Raw genomic sequence first — 20,189 nt, 5'->3', positions numbered from 1 at the left:
CTAAGCAAGGAGTCACTGATTGCTCGGAGGCAAATAGTGGAGCTGGTCTAGGAATATGAAGGGCCTGACATGGTGCCTATCACAAAGGAGCTGTTGGTCGCTAAGTCTTCTGCCAGAAGTAGTTATGTCCAGCATCTAGAGGAAGAAAAGAAGAAGAGGGATGCATCATAACAGGCAGAAAAGCGGAAGGCAGCTCAGGTAGAGATAGACAGCCTCAAAGCCAAAATAGCCAGAATAGAGACTGACATATCTACGTTTTTGATAAGGCTGACAGGCTGTGTGAGGAGGCAGAAGAAAAGAGGAATCTGAGGTTTATCACTGAGGCCAACACACTCAGAGGCAGAGCAAAGGACAAGAGAGCCACCTTGGCACCTCTGCAGCAATAAATAGAGGAGGCACTGGGTAGGCTCAAGGAGTTAGAGTAGGGGTGCTGAGACAGACGTCACGAGAAGACATTTGTAAATATGTGTATATAGCTGCAATTATAGTTAGAATCGGGTTTTCTTTAGACTGTTATGTGAAGTAATTATGTGAAGACGTTGACAATGGTCATATCAATGAGAACTACCACAAGGGGCGACAGGTGATCACTCTGACAGGTACTGAGGTACTGGAACCTTTGATGAACCAATAATGATTGATGGCACCATTGGATGAGTCTTTTTTCCTTATTCTTGATTTGCCACTACGGCCCTAAATTTTTCGTGTCAGCCCCCAAGAATGCCCCTAAAAAGACCATAATTTTTTTTGATCAGAGTTAGTAACTTGGAATGCAACCCTATGGGGGGCACAAACCAGTGCAATCTGTAGGCTGGTCCCAAGCCCGGATAAATGCAGAGGGTTGCGTCAGGAAGGGCATCCGGCGTAAAAACTGCCAAACAAATATGAGCGTTCATCTAAAGAATCCCATACCGGATCGGTCGTGGCCCGGGTTAACAACGCCCGCCCCCGGTACTGCTAACCTGCAGGGCGTCGGTGGAAATTCAGCTACTGTGGGTCGAAGACAAAGAAGAGGAGGAAACCGGATCCATCGTCAGAACAAAAAGAGGAATGCACAGAGCCTACAACTGAGTGTAGGGACTTTGAATGTTGGGACTATGACGGGAAAAGCTCAGGAGTTGGTTGACATGATGATTAGGAGAAAGGTTGATATCCTGTGCATCCAAGAGAGCAGGTGGAAAGGTAGTAAGGCTAGAAGTTTAGGAGCAGGGTTTAAATTATTCTACGACGGAGTAAATGGGAAGAGAAATGGAGTAGGGGTTATTTTAAAGTAAGAGCTGGCTAAGAATGTCTTGGAGGTGAAAAGAGTATCAGATCGAGTGATGAGACTAAAATTTGAAATTGAGGGTGTTATGTATAATGTGGTTACCGGGTATGCCCCACAGGTAGGATGTGACCTCGAGTTGAAAGAGAAATTTTGGAAGGAACTAGATGAAGTAGTTCTGAGCATCCCAGGCAGCGAGAGAGTTGTGATTGGTGCAGATTGTAATGTACATATTGGAAAAGGAAACAGGGGCGATAAAGAAGTGATGGGTAAGTACGGCATCCAGGAAAGGAACTTTGAGGGACAGATGGTGGTGGACTTTGCAAAAAGGATGGAGATGGCTGTAGTGAACACTTATTTCCAGAAGAGGGAGGAACATATAGTGACCTACAAGAGCGGAGGTAGAAGCACGCAGGTGGATTATATTTTGTGCAGACGATGTAATCTGAAGGAGGTTACTGACTGTAAAGGGTAGGGGTAGGGGAGAGTGTAGCTCGACAGCATAGGATGGTAGTGTGTAGGATGACTCTGGTGGAGGGTAGGAAGATGGAGAAGACAAAGGTAGAGCAGAGAACCATGTGGTGGAAGCGGAGAAAGGAAGAATGTTGTGCGGCCTTTCGGAAAGAGGTGAGACAGGCTCTCGATGGACAGCAGAAGCTCCCGGAAGACTGGACTACGACAGCCAAGGTAATCAGAGAGACAGGCAGGAGAGTATTTGGTGTGTCTTTTGGTAGGAAAGGGGAGAAGGAGACTTGGTGGTGGAACCCCAAAATACAGGGAGTCATACAAGGAAAGAGATTAGCGAAGAAGAAGTGGGATACTGAGAGGACTGAGGAGAGGCGAAAGGAGTACATCGATATGCAACGTAGGGCAAAGGTAGAGGTGGCAAAGGCTAAACAAGAGGCATATGAAGACATGTACACCAGGTTGGACACGAAAGAAAGAGAAAAGGATCTCTACAGGTTGGCCAGACAGAGGGATAGAGATGGGAAGGATGTGCAACAGGTAAGGGTGATTAAGGATAGAGATGGAAATGTGTTGACTGGTGCCAGTAGTGTGCTAAATAGATGGAAAGAATACTTTGAGAAGTTGATGAATGAAGAAAATGAGAGAGAAGGAAGAGTTGAAGAGGCAAGTGTGAAGGACCAGGAAGTGCCAATGGAAAGGTAGTTGGTCCTGATGACATACCGGAAGAGAGATGGAAGCAATTTGGAGAGATGGCTGTGGAGTTTTTGACCAACTTATTCAACAGGATACTAGCGGGCGAAAAGATGCCTGAAGAATGGAGGAAAAGTGTTCTAGTTCCCATTTTTAAGAACAAAGGGGATGTTCAGAGCTGTGGGAACTATAGAGGAATAAAGTTGATGAGCCACACAATGAAGTTATGGGAAAGAGTAGTGGAGGCTAGACTCAGGACAGAAGTAAGTATCTGCGAGCAACAGTATGGTTTCATGCCTAGAAAGAGTACCACAGATGCATTATTTGTCTTCAGGATGCTCGTGGAAAAGTACAGAGAAGGTCAGAAGGAGCTACATTGTATCTTTGTGGATCTAGAGAAAGCCTATGACAGAGTACCAAGAGAGGAACTGTGGTACTGCCTGCGTAAGTCTGGTGTGGCAGAGAAGTATGTTAAAATAGTACAGGACATGTATGATGGCAGCAGAACAATGGTGAGGTGTGCCTTAGGTGTGACAGAGGAATTTAAGGTGGAGGTGGGACTTCATTCGGGATCAGATCTGAGCCCCTTCCTGTTTGCTCTGGTAATGGATAGGCTGACAGATGAGGTTAGACTTGAATCCCCTTGGACCATGATCTTCGCAGATGATATTGTGATATGCAGTGAAAGCAGGGAGCATGCAGAGGAACAATTAGAAAGATGGAGACATGCACTGGAAAGGAGAGGAATTAAGATTAGCCGAAGTAAAACAGAATATATGTGCGTGAATGAGAGGGATGAAGGGGGAAGAGTGAGTCTTCAGGGAGAAGAGATGGCGAGGGTGGACGACTTCAAATACTTGGGGTCAACAATACAGAGCAATGGTGAGTGTGGTAAGGAAGTGAAGAAACGGGTCCAAGCAGGTTGGAACAGCTGGTGAAAGGTGTCTGGTGTGTTATGTGACAGAAGAGTGTCTGCTAGGATGAAGGGCAAAGTTTACAAAACAGTGGTGAGGCCGGCCATGATGTACGGATTAGAGACGGTGGCACTGAAGAAACAACAGGAAGCTGAACTGGAGGTAGCAGAAATGAAGATGTTGAGGTTCTCGCTCGGAGTGACCAGGTTGGATAGGATTAGAAATGAGCTCATTAGAGGGACAGCCAAAGTTGGATGTTTTGCTGACAATGTTCGAGAGAGCGGACTTCGATGGTTTGGACATGTTCAGAGGCGAGAGAGTGTGTATATTGGCGGTAGGGTGCTGAGGATGGAGCTGCCAGGCAAAAGGGCGAGAGGAAGACCAAAGAGAAGGTTTATGGATGTGGTGAGAGAAGACATGAGGGCAGTTGGGGTTAGAGAGGAAGATGCAGGAGATAGGCTAAGATGGCAAAAGATGACACGCTGTGGCGACCCCTAACGGGACAAGCCGAAAGGAAAAGAAGAAGAGAGTGAGTAACTTGGAACATCAGTGGCGTCGATCTATGTTAAAACACTTTTGTTGTTCACATTCTGCAGCTCTTTTAGCTATGCCAGTGTTTGGTAAACTGCATGTACAGTAGATGTTAATTCATAAACAGACATCATATGAATAGCCGGGATAATCTGTAAAAATTGTCATGCAAACAACACAATCTTTCGATTAGGATTTTCTGCTGGTTCTAACATCCATCCATCTATCTATCCATCCATCCATCCATTCATTCATTTTCTTAGCCGCTCATCCTTATAAGGGTCACGGGAGTGCTGGAGCCCATCCCTGTCACCGCAAGGCAGGAGGCGAGGCACCCTCAAACAAGCTACCAGTCAACCATAGGCAACATAGAGATAGACAACAGCCGCACTCACGTTCACACTTTGGGGTAATTTAGAGTGTCCAATTAGTGTTGCATGTTTTTGGGAAGCGGGAGGAAACCGGAGTGCCCGGAGAAAACTCAAGCAGGCACTCGGTCAACATGTAACTCCACACAGGCATGGCTGGGATTTGAACCCCAGTCCTCAGAACTGTGAAACCATCACTCAACAACTGCTCCACTGTCCCACATTTGTTTTACAAAAGGAAACCAATTATTATTTTTTTCAAAAATGCCTGTCGCAATTTAAAACCAGTCAGCAGCCTTTAGTTTCTGGATGTCAGGTTCACCAATCAGACATTCATTAAACGGGACAAAAAAGGAAGCAAAGACACCAGGTCAAGTCTCGCGATGAGAGATGAGAGGAAATATCTCGTATAATTCCCCACTGCACTCTCTGATTATCCTCTCCTCAGCACCTCTATTTATTTAGTTTTAAGACGCCCCTTGTTAACATGGATGTTACAAAAAGGAGACGGCAAGCAAAACAGTTGGAAACAAGGTGTACATGTTTGTTCATGTGCATGTGCATGCAAAGCATTTCTTCATTGCAGTCAGAAGCAGTTACTTAATTCTATTTACAATTATTTCTACATTATCTCCGTGTTTATCCAACATTTGCTCAAATCCCCACGTCATCTAATAGATCACACTTTCGGCTTTATTCTACATAGTTACACTCGGAGGAAAATATAGCACTAATTACTTGTAATCTTCTGGCTCAGAGAACAGGTCTGGAAGAGAAGTCAAAACGTCATCATCGTGGTCAACAATATCACTGTCATTACCCTGTTGTGCCAATAGTGGATCTATTTCTGCCAATTTTGAATTTGTCGGGGCAATAGCAGTGGTTATGATTTGGTTATGTGATGCCTTTATGCAGGGAATACAACAACATCCACACAATGCAAGAATAGCTGCAAACAGCTATAGAAACTATGACAGAGAACACCAAATTTTTAGATTTGCCAAACTTTTTTTTCCCACCACTCAGACCAGGCTGATGTGTTTACACCACAGTGCTCCTTCATCTTGTGGTTCAGGGTGCGAGGACTTGAATGGCCCTTGTGAGTGACCCATCAGGTGATATTTGGAATAAACAACACTGGTCAGCGAACATTGAGCAGTCGGCACCCTTCTCGGCCAGGAGTGTGTCGACCGCTATGCGGTTCTGGAACGTCATGAGTGAGGTTGCAGCTGGTTGTTCCCTTAATGCAATAAAGCCCGCTTCCATATAATTACTAGTTTCTGTACATTGTAATGTATGTAGTTGATTCTGTCAACGTTTTTATTCACCTCCTGGACAGCAGCGGTGCATTCGTTGAGACAGCAACGTGGGCGTGGCGTGGTGGCGAATCAGTTTCCAGGGCAACGTAAACGAGAGTCGGCAGGGAGTCAGTCGAAACTGACACGTGGGCATGTCTCTGGAGCGGGTCAGTTCCAACTGCCGCGTGAACTCTGCTCGGAACAGCCAAAACCTCGACGTGGGAATGGCGAGGTGGCGAGTCCGTTCCCACTGCAGCCTGAGCTTGGCGAGTGGGCGGGTCGGTTTCCACGGCAACGTGAACGAGAGTAGGCAGAGAATCAGTCAAAACTGACACGTGGGCGTGTCTCGGGAGCGGGTCAGTTCCAACTGCCACGTGAACCTGCATCAGCAGCGAGTCCGTCGCAGTTGTGACGTCAGCATAGCTTGGCTGGTTCGCCAATCCTTGCCGGACCTGGGCCGTCAGAGCCGCCAATTCGCCGCTCTATCTGCGCCCGCATTTCACGGCAGAACGCCTCGTGATTTGGCGGCTCCTCCTCCCTCTGGGCTGGATGCTTCGCCAACAGCGGCGGGTCTGCCGGTTTCGCCGTTGCCGGCGAGGAGTGGGAGGACGATGTCTTAGTTGCCGCGCAGCGGGAGGCACCGGGGAGCGCCCGGCCGGGGCGTCTCCTCTGGCCGCCACGCGGAGGTCCCGGGTAGATGGCCAAGCGGGTTCCCTCATACGGATTGGTGTACTTAAACCTACCGGGCGAAGACGCTCGGGTGCTGGAAACGCGGGGAGGTGAAATAAACTGACTGGGATGAAAGATCGGACGAGCAGATTGATAATCAGAATAATCGGAGTCGTACTCCGGCATCCGGTCATACAAATCACGGTCCTCCTCATATTCCGAAAAGTCAGAGTCCAGAAGAATATGAGGAGCCGGACGGGTCGTGTTCGGGACGTATTCATACCTCGCTGGCGGAGCGTAAGACACGGAAGCGGAGGAAATCAGGGAGCCTACCCGGATCAGACAGGCATGGTCCTCCGGCAGACGGTCTACCTTGCGTCGGTCCCGGCGACGCCGGGTCTTTCCTGCTGGGTCCTGTGTTGGCCAGTTCCTGTCACGTCCCATTGGAACGAGAGTAGGACCCAAATGCAGGACTCAGAAGATGCAAGGTAGTTCAAGGAGAAACGTTTATTATATGCAGAGGTAGGGGATCGAGCAGGCAGTCCGGTGCAGCAGCGGTAGTTGGGACGTCGGGCGAAGAGAGCAGGTGAGCGGGCAGGGAGGAGCCTGTACACAGGAGAACAATCAAAGCAGGCAGAAGTAACGACAGAAGTCAGGCTTACAAGGTTGGTCGGAGAACAGGCGAAGGTCGGTACACACAGGTTGTCGATCAGGGATACGAGTGTGCTGGAACGGGACATGAAGCTCAACGAACTGGCGGGGACCAATCGTCATCGGGGTGATATAAATACACAGACTAATCAGCCCGCATGAGACGCAGGTGTGCGCCCCAATCAGCGCACCCGCGCAGGCACCCGCACAGCTCGTGCGGGAGCAGCAGGATCATGACAGTTTGCAGATGGATATCATGACACCATGTTTTGTTGAGACTTCCCACCTTAAAATCAGTCCCTCTGAAGCTAACACAGGAGAAATTAGCCAATGCAACATTAGTAGACAATCTCAGTTTAATATTTACTGCCTTAGTTGTTGGATAAACACGTTTCCATTTCTGACAAGTGGTGTTAGGAGTTGTTTTAGTCATTACCTCCAGGGTACACTGTGTTGGGATTTCTGCTGGAATGACACGCATTAGTGGCCTAAGGCCCCATGCATGTGATGTAACTATAGTTTACCTTGTTAGCTGCATTCTACATTAATAACAACCATTTTTTTCCCATTTGTAAAAAAAAATAATAATAAAAAAATGTTCTTCGGGCTTTTTCAGTTAAAATACTCCATCCATAGTATACGTACTCTTTTTGTATGGCATTCGTGTTTAAGGTAGCATTAAATTGGCAAATGGCGAGAAGAAAATGTGGTGGTGGTGATTTCTGCTAAGGCCCATGCATATGATGTAACTATAGTTTACCTTGTTAGCTGCATTGTACATTAATAACAACCATTTTTTTCCCATTTGTAAAAAAAAAAATAATAAAAAAATGTTCTTCGGGCTTTTTCAGTTGAAATACTCCATCCATAGTATACGTACTCTTTTTGTATGGCATTCGTGTTTAAGGTAGCATTAAATTGGCAAATGGCGAGAAGAAAATGTGGTGGTGGTGATTTCTGCTAAGGCCCATGCATATTATGTAACTATAGTTTACCTTGTTAGCTGTATTCAACATTAATAACAACCATTTTTTTCCCATTTAAAAAAAAAGATAATAATAATAATAATAAAAAAAATGTTTTTCAGGCTTTTTCAGTTAAAATACTCCCTCCATAGTATACGTACTCTTTTGTATGGCATTCGGGTTTAAGGTAGGATTAAATTGGCAAATGGTGAGAAGAAAATGGTGGTTTCCTTTAGCATAAGCCCATAAATTGAATCCCCAGCAATTAGACTGCCAAGTAATTGAAAAAGTGCTTCACTGATTCATTGGGAGGCACACATGGAGTCCTCCCCTCATGCCTCTGTGACTCTCGCATAGTTGTTTACCAATGTTATTTGTAATGAGGTTGCGCCTCTTTATCTTATGTGTGGTAGGCATAGCTGACTGAGTATAATTATTGGCTCTGTTGTTATGTATTTTTGTCAGCTTTACAGGTGTCCAAAAGTAGCATATGAACAAAAATATCATTACGGCTGTCAATGTTGCAGCCCTACATGCTATCATATTATTTAGCTATTTTGAAGTCATGTCGACCAAGTCACCCCTAAATGAGTCAAGTGTCTTTTAAATCTTCACCAGCCTTCAGGTATTTTCAGAAACTATAAATCTGCACCACCCTATGCTGGACTTTGCTCACCTTTCCCATTGGGTGACTTAGCTGAGATAACCTTTTACAGTGTGTCCGCGTGTTTCTTTCTGCTATTTTGTCCATGTCATTCAGCTCTTGCTCAGTCTATGCCAGTGTTCGGGTAAAACTGCATGTACAGTAGATGTTCATTCATAAACAGACATAGGATGAATAGACAAATGGCAGTAATAAAGTTATTAAAGCACAGTAACTTGTTGATTTTTTTTTTTTTTTTTTCTGATGGTGTAGTACAGGGGTGTCAAACTCATTTCTCTTGCAGGCCACGTTGTAGTTCGGGTTTCCCTCAGAGGGACATTTTGAGTGAAGCCAGCATGGGATCGATTCCCGCGCAGTGATGGAGTCGACATCTGCACTGCGACTGGCTGGCGACCAGTTCGGGGTGTAGTCTGCCGCTGCCCAAAGTTAGCTGGGATTGGCTCCAGCTTTCTCTCCGAATAAATGCAGAAGGGTTGCGTCAGGAAAGGCATCCGGCGTAAAAAAAATCAAAAAGACAGTTGCTGCCGCACCACCATGACAATGGCACAAAAATGGTTTTACACATCAATGCTGATAAATTTCCCAATTTGTTTCCAGTCCTATCAAATTGATGCATGTGAAATTTCCTAGTGACACGCCATTCGAAAACAATGTTTGTTGTTTTTCGAAAGAAGTTAATGGATACACAGAATCCCCCAACTTTTTTTTTTTTTTGCATTCGTTATCAATTAATAGCACTGGTATTACCTCTGGATCCATGCAAACAACACAATCTTTTGGACAAGTTTTTTGTATGTAGTTTTCCAATTTGTTTTGTTTTTATTCCATTCTATTTACACATTTATTTATTGGGGGGGGGACCTTGAGTTGTTCCTACAGGTACCACTCACGGGTTGCGTTTTCATCCAACACCCAACAGCAAAATTGAACTGTTTAGTCACCATTATGACAGCAGTCTCAGTGTAACTGGACGACAGCGACCTTGGCAGTGGGAATGAGAACAGCTATCTTACAAGTGTCTCGTACAATTCACCACTGATCTCTGATTATCCTCTCCTCGGCACCCCTATTTATTTCGTTTTAAGATGCCCCTTATTTACATCGATGTTACAAAAAGGAGACGGCAAGCAAAACAGTTGGAAACAAGGTGTACATGTTTGTTCATGTGCGTGGGCATGTGTGGAAGATAGCTGAATACATGTCTGGTCATCATTTCTTCAACAGGTAGCAGTTCTAACAGTTCTGATGATTAGACATTTTTGTTCTTGCTATCTCCTGCTAGGAGGCTGCCACGTTATGTTGAGCAGAGCAAAGCATTTCTTTATTGGAAGCAGATGATTGATAATTATGATCACAATTATTCCTACACTGGATCACTTTTACTTTGGTTAATTTTGATTTAGAAGATGGGTTCCAGTACTTTGTGGCCTTGAGACTATTCTTGCCTTCGCAAAGAAGCAAGGTAAGGTATATTTGCTTCTTCATAAGAAGGTGGTTTCAAAGGTACTTTGGTGGTGCTCAAAATCATTTGGAGTGTCAAAGGTTTTTCATAGTAGGACAACATTCCAACGCTCCACAGATGTGTCATAAACAGGAAGAATGTTATCATGATTCCGATCATGCCACAGCCTCCTAATCTGGGACTTAATCACTTTTAGGGTAGGCATTTCATCTAGGTGTCCCTAATAGGTTCGGTGTCTTTTAATGTCTTCTCTGACTTTTGGCTATTTTTAGTCACCATAAGACTATACCCAGCCTCGAGTCAGTTTTCCGCTCAACTAACCAAGTGGATCCTAGATTGAAATGACCTTTTTACAATGTGTCAAATTAACCTAAGTTTAGTTTTCCATTTTATTTATTTATTTTTTAAGATGTTGGCATGGTCGGTAACTTAAGATAGCGTCAATGCTCCTTCCTCTCACAAGCACTCAGCCTCCCAGCTCCACTAATTTGGCCTCCTGCTGAGAGCCTGGAAGATATTTATCACTTGGTGCTTATGTGTGTCCTTGTTCTTTTTACATTTTTTCTTCATCTAGTCAGCTAAATTCAAATCATCATTAGTTTCATATTGGCCTTCTAAACATTGTTTCATGCAGTTTTTTAAGGCCTGAAATAGTCGTAATGTTGATGTAGTATTTAACAAAGTCTAAACTTTGTCCAGAGTCTGTTCCCTCCACACATTTTTTAATCTGTTTGCAGATAAGTGCAATGATGTTTTAAATCAATATGAAAAATTTTTCCCTATTTGTCCATATTTTTTTCTTTGATTTACAAAACGCATTCCATTGTCACTGTTAATTTGTTTTTGGAATGCCATTGCATGGGATTATGTCCATACATAATACATTTTCAACTGTTAGAGAATCGAAGTGTTTTGTTGGAAATAACTCTATCCATTGAGAGAATGCTTCTGTAATGGCCAAACAGTATTTTTTTTCTTCACTTCGATCTAATTCATTAAGATCTATATCTGTTCTTTGAAAGGGATAAGTAGGTGTCGGAAACCTACCTACCTAGCCTTGTGCGTTATGTTTAGCTCAGATCAAACATGCTTGACAAAAAACTTTGAATAAATTGTATAATGTATCTAGTCTTCATTTCCCTCCTGTTGAGGCATGTAAAAAGCATGGCTCAAAATGCCTTCCCATATATTTATGTTTTCTGTAAAATGGGTTTTTGTTCTGTGCTAACATAAACTCCATCTTTTTTATTTATTCCCCCTCGTTTGTGCCAATTTTCCCGTTCTTGCATTGAGCTTTGTTGTTGCATATTAATAGGGGTTTGGTTATCTAAATATTGTTGTGACATTGTCTCTTTTAGTCCCAGAAATCATTTTGAAGATTTCTTCCTTTGCCATTCTATCCGCAAAATCATTTCCTCTTGAGACTAAGTCCGTTTTGTGTGTGTGTGCAGCAGATTTGCATACAACTAAGGTCTGTGGCCGTTACACTGCTCCTAGTGTTTGTGATGAGTTCTGCATGTGGAACTGATTTGCCTGTTGTTATCATACTTCTATTCTTTAAATATTGTGCAAATGTGTGTACTCTGGCAAATGCATATTAACGATTTGCTGAGTTCATAAACTGACCTTGACAACCCACCATCTAGATAAGGTGTGTGCTGTTATCTGTCAAGGCTCGTGTTGTATTTGACACTAAAATGTATATTTGACAAAGGGTTTTTTCTGCTCCCTTGTTATTTACACATTTGTAGTTTATTTTCACTCACTTTGTGCCCTTTTTCAACCGGATGTTTTAATTATGCTACTTATCCTGAGTGAGTGTTAAGTCTCATTTTTGCTGAGAATGCATCTTGGTAAACCCCTCCTATCCTTCATCTTGATAAAAGGTATCTGTAGAGTTCTGTTTCTCATATTTGTTTCTTTATTTTTACCTATTTCTTATTTTTGTGTGCAGATACTCCAATGTCCCTGTAGGGTTAGGTCTATTTGCATCTTTATCTTCCTGCCACCCGCTCTTCGTCTTGAATAGAGTTGTCATTTACACTCTGTATTCCTCAAAAGGCTCATCCTTTTGTTTTACTCTTGTTGTTTAATTTGCTTGATTTGCTCTGTCTAAAATGCTCGGTTGGTCTCTGAATTTTATAATTTACTGCAGATTGATTTTTGTCGGGTTTGTGTGAAGTTATACCATTTTTAACACAATTCTTAGTTCAAGTCCGATACACTAAAATAGTCGAGTCAACGACATTTCAAGTCAGTCCCGTCTGATCTAGTCATTCTGTGTGGTGTTGTCTCATAATGTGAAGGTAGTAGTAAGTCACTGTTTTTTGTTTTGTTGTTTTTCTCGACTACCTCTCGTCTTTTTGTGTCTAGTGTCCTGTCTCATCATCTTCTTTTCTTTGGAACAACAGATATTTCTGGGCAACTGTTTGTTCTTCCTGTCCACTTTCTTGATCTTTCTTTTTCTGACTCCTTCTGAACATTTTGTTATCTCACTGTTCTGTACTGCTACATGACTCAAGTCTCTTCTGAGGTCTACACACTACATTTAAAATCTCTCTCTCTCTCTCTCTCTCTCTCTCTTTCTTTCTCTGTCTCTCTCTCTCTCTCTCTCTCTCTCTTTCTTTATTTATTTTCCTTTTGTAATCACCATTGGGTATTGTCATACCCATCTTAGGCCATTTTATTAAGGTCACCTTTTATTTCTACAATTTGCCATCTCTCAACTGGATTATTATTATTACTATTATCTCTTTTTTTCTTTGTTATTTGCTCATTTATAAATATTTATTTTCTGAATTAGCGTGGCCAGCAAAATTGTATTTTTCTAATTCATCTAATTAATCATTAAGCTAATTAATTTATCTAAATATTTTAGCTTATCTAGGCTTTGTGCCTCGACACGTTCCCAATCCTTCAAAGTTAATTTTTTTCTTCCCTTTTTCTTCACTGCTATTATTCCCCATTTTGAGAATTTGGAGCCAACACACTACACCTATCGTGTACTAAGGTCAGCTTTTGTATTAGATAGGATGACTGTTAAATATTCTCGCTTAGTATTTTTCAAGCTTCTACCCAGAGGGGCGGAGAAATGTTGCCTGTGGTTCCAAATAAGCTGTCACTTGAGATCCTGTCACCCACTCAATCGTTTACACAGACACACACGCTCCTTTTTTTTCTTTTTCTCTTTTCTTTTCTGTTACGGCAGTTTTATTTAATGTTACTGTATTGTATCGATTTGTTATTGACGTACTAAAGTATTGTTTAACACGGAATTTAAGTGCGCAACCCGAGTCCGTCCTCGCATATTTCTCAGCTGTTTTGTTTGATGTTATTACATTACATTGATGTGTTATTTACGTATTGAAGTATTGTTTAATACGGAATTTATGTGCGCCAACCGACTCCGTCCTCGCCTATTTCCACGGAATTCGTCGGACTCCGCCGTCCATCAACTTGCCATTTACTAGTATCAACAAGCCTTCTCCTACACAGTACCTTCATGTAGACTGCGACAGTGCCTTCGCTCAGATTTCATTCACATTTACATTCACTCAGTCATACCCCACAAGGAAAATCATTCTTACCAAGATGTCTTCTTGTCCCTCGGATTTCCGTCAACCTTCAGATCCCAGTTTGAAAGATCGAGGACCAGTCCCTTAACTGGTCTGTGTTGCCGTGGCCACGGTCTTCCTGGAAGTCAACTCTGAAGCTGGGATCCTCCGGTATGTTGGAATCCGGCTTGTAGGACCAAGTAAATGTTAGGTTTAAACCCAACCGCTGGATGAATTATACAAATAAAGGGACAAGCGAGGTCTTCAATTTGGCTCTAGATTAGAAACGGGTTTGACTGACCAGCTGCAACGCCAACACCCATTCTCACTCACTCTTACCAGTGTCCCCCTTTTTATTACTTTCTCAAAACAAAGGGTCACAAGATAACAAAACAAATGGAGGAACACATGGCAGTACCAACTCAAAGATAAATACTAAGATAAATATTTATAACAATGGTGTTTGAAGAGTATCTGCTTTGAAGTCAGCAAGGGAATGCATCTGTTGATGGTGTTCAGGAGTATCTGCTTTGAAGTCAGCAAGGGCGTGCATCTGTTGATGGTGTTCAGGAGTATCTGCTTTGTAATTAGCAAGGGGGTGGGCGCATCACCCTCCCAAATGTGGCTGGGTCACACTTCGGGTCACACTTCAGGTCACACAGCCACTCGCAAAGAGAATGATTCGGGCAAGGATGATATAAACAAATCCATGATCAAATAATAAATCCAACATAGGAACATTTGTGTAACTCCGGTCTATATGCAAAAGCAGTAGCGTGAACAGCGCGTCAGTATAGTGAACCCATCCAACATGGCCAGGTGCCTCGAATGTAGTCACGTGGTTGAAAACAGTCTATTGCTGGGCACATGGAGACAGACAACAGTCACACTCACAATCACACCTAAGGGCATTTTAGAGTGTCTAATTAATGCATGTTTTGGGATGTGGGAGGAAACCGGAGTGTCCGGAGAAAAGCCTCGCAAGCACGGGAAGGTCATGCCAACTCCACACAGGGGGGCTGGGATTTGAACCCTGGTCCTCAGAACTGCCCTGCTAAACATTTTCTATAGTACATTTCTAAAGAATTTCAATAGAAACATTCTGTAGAACCTCAGGACCCAAGTTCTACAGGAATTCTTTAGAAATGCTATAGAACTTTATGACCCAGGTTCTATAGAAATTCTATAGAAGCGTTCTATAGAAATGCTATAGAACTTCATGACCCGAGTTCTATAGAACTTTGTTCTGAAGTTCTACGGAACTGTTCTAAAGAACTGAAACAACATTGCTTGTACATTGTATTTGTAAATTGCTGTTTTAAAACATTTCTGATACCTCGCTCAGGAGTTCGGTATCAAATTTTAATAGGATCGTTGGAGATAGGCTCTCAGAAATGAAGATAAGACACACTTCTGGCTACCAACAATTGGCACTTTATTGGTCCCACACAGAAATGGTAACACAAGCACAAGCACAAATCACGTGGTATGAAGCTAAGTAATATCCAACCAGCTGTTAGAAGAATATCCAGCTCTTACCGTGCGCTATAGGAGGGAGAGCCAACACTCCAGATAGAGCGAGCTTCAATACCGGCTGGGCGTCCGTACGCAACCCGCAGCAGACTCTACCGAGAGTATCCAAAGTTCTCCTTTTATACTCTAAGCGTGTGCGGAAGGAGGGGTGAGTGGCCAATTCAGCCCGCCTGACGCCACGCTATCTTTGTTCTTAACAAATGGCTTTGCTCAACATCATATATAACATAAACATCTTTTTATGACATTGCTGGTTATCCAAACATCCTTTTATGACATTGCTGGTTATACAAAGCTATTGCGAAACAGTCGAAGCTATTGCGAAACATCTTTTAAATATGGAAAAACAACACAACTAAATTATTCTTACTTCAATTGCATTAATGTGACAATCCCACATACAATCAACGTTGCCTTAGAACATAGAAACAACATGCTACATGGAAATTGAGCCATTAAAACAAACAAACAAACAAACCTTTATTATGCAGTGTGAAACCAATCAAACTTCAGACAATTCCAAACAATTAGGTTCTTCACCCCACAGTAATACATGCATGTTTAACATTTAGAACACATTTTTTTTCTTCTGTCATTTAGAACAAATAACTTTTTGCTCAAATTATGTTACAAACAAAATAAAATATAATATTCCACTATGTGAACTTTAACTATGTGTCTCTCATATTTACTGTCCATCATGGTTCCTCCCGTCCTGTTTCCTGCCACTGCCACCACATCTGTCAGGCGCATATTTCAGGCATGACGTGGCCGCACTTTGTACGTCACCCAGGGTCCCCTCATGGTTTCTCAAGACACATTTTGAGTTCAAAATTAAGAAACTTGGTTATTATTACGTCTGGAAAACATCATAACTATCAGTTAGGAATCTATTTAACACAAGAATCCCTATTTTGTTTATAGAAAGAGCATTAGAAGGACCTCATAGTTCAAAAGTCTGCAAACAGCACAGAAAATACTTTCAATTGTATTAATAATTGCAATATCATTTGAAAGTTTAAACAAGTACAAAATCTTCACCTTATTCTGAACTGTATATTACTGGTAAAAAAAAATACATTCTGTACAAAATACATAATATTCAATTACCTCTTCAGGATCCGTTTGATATTTTCTTTAAGGTTTACCCATCCAACTTTCAACATTTGTAATTTCTGCAAATTAAAAAGAGGATGGCAAAATTAGGAATTAGTTTTTGTTCAAATTAAACTCAACAACTTTTTCCATGCTTAATCATACCAGTTCTGCAGAAGCAGAAGGGTCTTCTGTCACCTTCTGTTCAAGGACAATGAAGTCGGCCACATATTTTATCTGTACAATGTCGACGTCCTCTTGTTGTGCTGCCCTATGGTCTTGATGCCTGCTGGTGTCCCTTATCTCAGTAATCAGCATCAGCCATTTTTTGGAACCCTGAACAACAACACATGCACAATGCAAAAAGCACAAATATGACAAAAGGGTCTTCAAATGAGTTATTTGTAGACATTTGGCTTACTTGCTTCTTACATGGCCAACTCTCTTTGGAGGAATGGAAGAGGCTCATCTTTGGTGGTGGATGGCTTGAGGTTAATGGTAGATGTCTTGGTTTTGAATGTCTTAGGGTTCTTCATGCTGATGGTGAACCACCTGTTCCACTGCCTAAAACAGTATGAATAAAACACAATATCATAGTAACCACATTTTTTTTTTTTTGTGCTCTTTGGGCCAGATTTCTTCTTATAAAGTGGTTTAAACAGAACATGTATTAACTTTGATGGTCTTGTGGGGCAATTACAGGACTGGCTTCACTTTCCGAATCCTCCACTTCAGGAGGTTTGTGGAGCTGTAAAGAAAATAAACCATGACCTGAAATATCACATCACTGAAAACTTGATAGTTATAGTCATGACATCAATTAATTGAATTCCTGGACTCTTTGAAAAATTAAAACAAAACATCTCAAATTATACATTTATACAAAAAAATACTACATCAATGAATGACCCTGTTGATATACATGCAGTGAGAGAATTAAATGAGGCACGCCAATAATTTCACCATGCACAACTTGGGAAAAATTACTTACCGGTCACTTTTACTATAGCCGTCTTATTCTGCCCCAAGGAAGTTGGATGAGTACCATACCCACTTGTGTTAGCTAAAAAAAGAACAGATATTTTGGATTCATTATAAATGTAATCGGCACAGCCAGCACCCTTAATTGATAGAATATATATCCTCAATAGTGGAGGCCAGTGTTTCAGGATATTTAAAATATATTTGGTTGAGTAACAAGATTCCATCTGCTAAAATTGCATACCACTCTCAAGATGAACATATAATTTCTTCGGTGCATTTGCCAAGGTAGCTTTCCCTGCAAAGTAGGTTAGTATCGTAATGTAAGTACCAAATTTTTCAATACACATGTTCTAGTTCAGGGTGTACCCTGCCTCCTGTCCGTTGACAGCTGAATGGATGGAATTTAAAAAAACGATTTTGCAATGCGACCAACATTTTTGCGAGCGTCAAAAAACAGTGCGAGCAGTCATATCACTTTCATATTTCTCTTATGCATCTAGTACTAGTACATCTACTACTACTTACTTTTACATCTATAAGTACAAATAAATGAAGTAATTTGGAAAGAAATATATACTCACCGAGGTTTTAAACAAAGAAAAGTTTCGAATAAAAAGTACTATGGGTTGTCGCCTCGTTATGTTATCGCCATCAGGCCGTGGTAGGTAACTGCCTAACTAGCTACATATTCAAGGTTTGTGATGATAAACTAGATCCCCGCCTGAAGGCGAACACATGCTTTCTAGCTCGTTCCCTACACCACTCACGACAAATGCCTCAGGTGGTGTGTGGAAAACGTTAATTTATTGCCTTCACCACAAGAAAACTGGAGGCTTCTAGACTTGTTTATAGCAACAAGCACCCTTTTTTTCGAATTAAGGGACATCATGCATTTTCTTCTTCTCATTCAGTCAACTGCATCAGCATACAACTCACCACTACCTGCTGGCAGGCAAAACATGCAAACCTATCCCCATTTCCCACACCCAGAGAACAGTTGGAAATGTTCGTGTGGGTACCTTTGGAAACTTAAATACTCAAACTTGAAAAAATGTCAGCTGTTTATTTTTTTTGGTCATGTTGGTACTCAAGATGTAATGGATGAAAATCTAAAATCTATACAGTTGAACAATTGATATACAGTACTGTATAAAATGAAACCATCGAACTTGTCAGACTTATAAAACAGTACAACTGTCATGGAATTCTCTGTCTGAATCAATCTCTCCCTTCATTAAGTATGACAAATTTCATTAAACACAACAACACAAGACTTTGAAAGGACTTCATTAGTACAAAATGTGTAGGCTATGCGATATTCATAGATCCTCATTGTATGAAAAATCACGCGTTTTCACTGCATGTGATGCCATATATTCCCCCACGCTCACTATTTTTCAACAGCACTGTCTTGTCAAACATTGTGGTATTTTTCACCAAACACTGTCATTAATTGTCTGTCTGCTTCTGGTCAGAGGAGACCAACAGGCTGTGGTTCTTTGGCTTACTGGCTGGTGCTCATGCAGCATGAGGAGTAAAAGGGATAACAAATCACAAACACATTATAGTACCTTAAAAGTCAAGTGTCATCCCTATAAACATTCTAAAATAGATATTGTAATGAAAAATACATATAACATTATTCACTTCAATGTCTATACGAAAAATAAATGTGAGTGAAGAACACGTCATCCATGCGCAAAGTTGCGGAAGTGTCATTCTAGGACATCCAAGTGGTTGCCATACTTGCAGCAGCCCGACGCCGTCTGACATGCATATCGACACATTTCGTACGCGGATCTTTTGTTACGTTATGAAAGATTGATTACGTGGTCCGCCCCAAACTATTATTTTTTTTTAGTAGCTGTATAGACACCTACCCGTAATTTGGAACCCACGAAGCTCTAGTCCTCTGCACCTGTGCAATCCATTTTTCACGACGAACTGGGTCTCTTCCAAACTTATGAAGGGTAAATCTATCATCCCAAGTTTTCAAGCAATGTCCAGCAATGCAACGAGCCGGCATTTTGGCTAACACAAAGGAACAATGAGCTACCTTCCCAGAGGTAAAACTAACAGAAACAAACGAGTCCACTTGAGGGCGGGTCTGTCCTTTACGTCACTTCCTGGTTCTTCTCGAAAACAAATCCCTCGAGAGGATTTTCATGGCAGGAGTTACAAAACGCTGTATACATCAAAAACATGTTTTATGGTGAAAAAACGCATGGGTCCATGTTGGCTGCCGTTTTTTAATTCATAACATACTAAAAGTCATGCATTACGTGACAGTGGCACTTTAAAGGTCAAGTGTCATCCTATAAAGATTCTAAAATAGATATTGTAATGAAAAATACATATAACATTATTCACTTCAACGTCTATACGAAAAAATAAATGTGAGCGGAGAGCGCGTCATCCATGCGCAAAGTTGCGGAAGTCTTTCGACGACATCCAAGTGGTCGCCATATTGGCTGCATCCCCTGTCCGTGACATCACCCGGACATTCGCCATTGAAAAGACGCGGTGGACCCGACTGTGGGAGACTAACACGACCCTTCTGACATGAAAGGTCTTTTCAAAGAAGAGAACACCACACAACCAAGTGAAGTTACTGGGGCAATACTATCTCTACTCTATCATTCCTTGTCAGAGTCCAGCTGAGCGAATACTGTACAAGCTGCTTTTCAAAGCAGGGCTCCCCTTTGTTGTTAATCAGAAAGTACTTTGGATTAAATACATTTTTGCTATTGCCTTTCTCTCCCAAGGGAAAACCCCATTTCAAGTTTGGATGCATGTCTTTGAGGAAGGCAACAATTCCAAAACAATGGAATGGATGGATGCATTAATGGAGCATCGTGAGGCTCTTTTGAATGTTAACCCATTCATGGGCAGAATCCCATTTTTGGCACATCATGATTTTTACGCATTATATCCTTCAGTATATAAAAATATTTAAGTGTTTTAATCTGAAGCCATAATTTGGTATCAGGAGAGGATAACTCATCGCGTGTGCACTGAAAGTAAATGGGCCAAATAACATTGCACGGCCCACTTTTCAGTTTTTTATTTGTTAAAAAAG

General features: G+C 41.9%; 1 protein-coding gene and 1 long non-coding RNA gene across 7 annotated transcripts in view; one reads left to right on the top strand and one right to left on the bottom strand.

The window, feature by feature from the left end:
* enpp6 (ectonucleotide pyrophosphatase/phosphodiesterase 6) overlaps positions 1–20,189 on the top strand; it is a 72,555-nt gene that overhangs the window by 5,246 nt on the left and 47,120 nt on the right. The window lies entirely within an intron of this gene.
* LOC133509034 (uncharacterized) lies at positions 4,474–19,791 on the bottom strand. Of its 6 annotated transcripts, none has more exons than XR_009797213.1 (8): positions 17,118–19,789; positions 16,802–16,874; positions 16,548–16,690; positions 16,292–16,462; positions 16,142–16,206; positions 15,038–15,890; positions 13,532–13,685; positions 4,474–8,932 (listed from the first exon to the last, which is right to left on the bottom strand). It is a non-coding gene; the product is annotated as an uncharacterized LOC133509034 (long non-coding RNA). The 6 variants fall into 6 exon arrangements; XR_009797215.1 differs by having other exon boundaries at positions 15,038–15,840; positions 17,118–19,788; XR_009797211.1 differs by having other exon boundaries at positions 15,038–16,206; positions 17,118–19,791.

The sequence above is a fragment of the Syngnathoides biaculeatus genome, chromosome 11 (genome assembly GCF_019802595.1).
Source record: "Syngnathoides biaculeatus isolate LvHL_M chromosome 11, ASM1980259v1, whole genome shotgun sequence".
NCBI lineage: Eukaryota > Metazoa > Chordata > Actinopteri > Syngnathiformes > Syngnathidae > Syngnathoides > Syngnathoides biaculeatus.
Note: the sequence above shows the minus strand (reverse complement) of the source record. Positions and strands in the feature narration are given on the sequence as shown.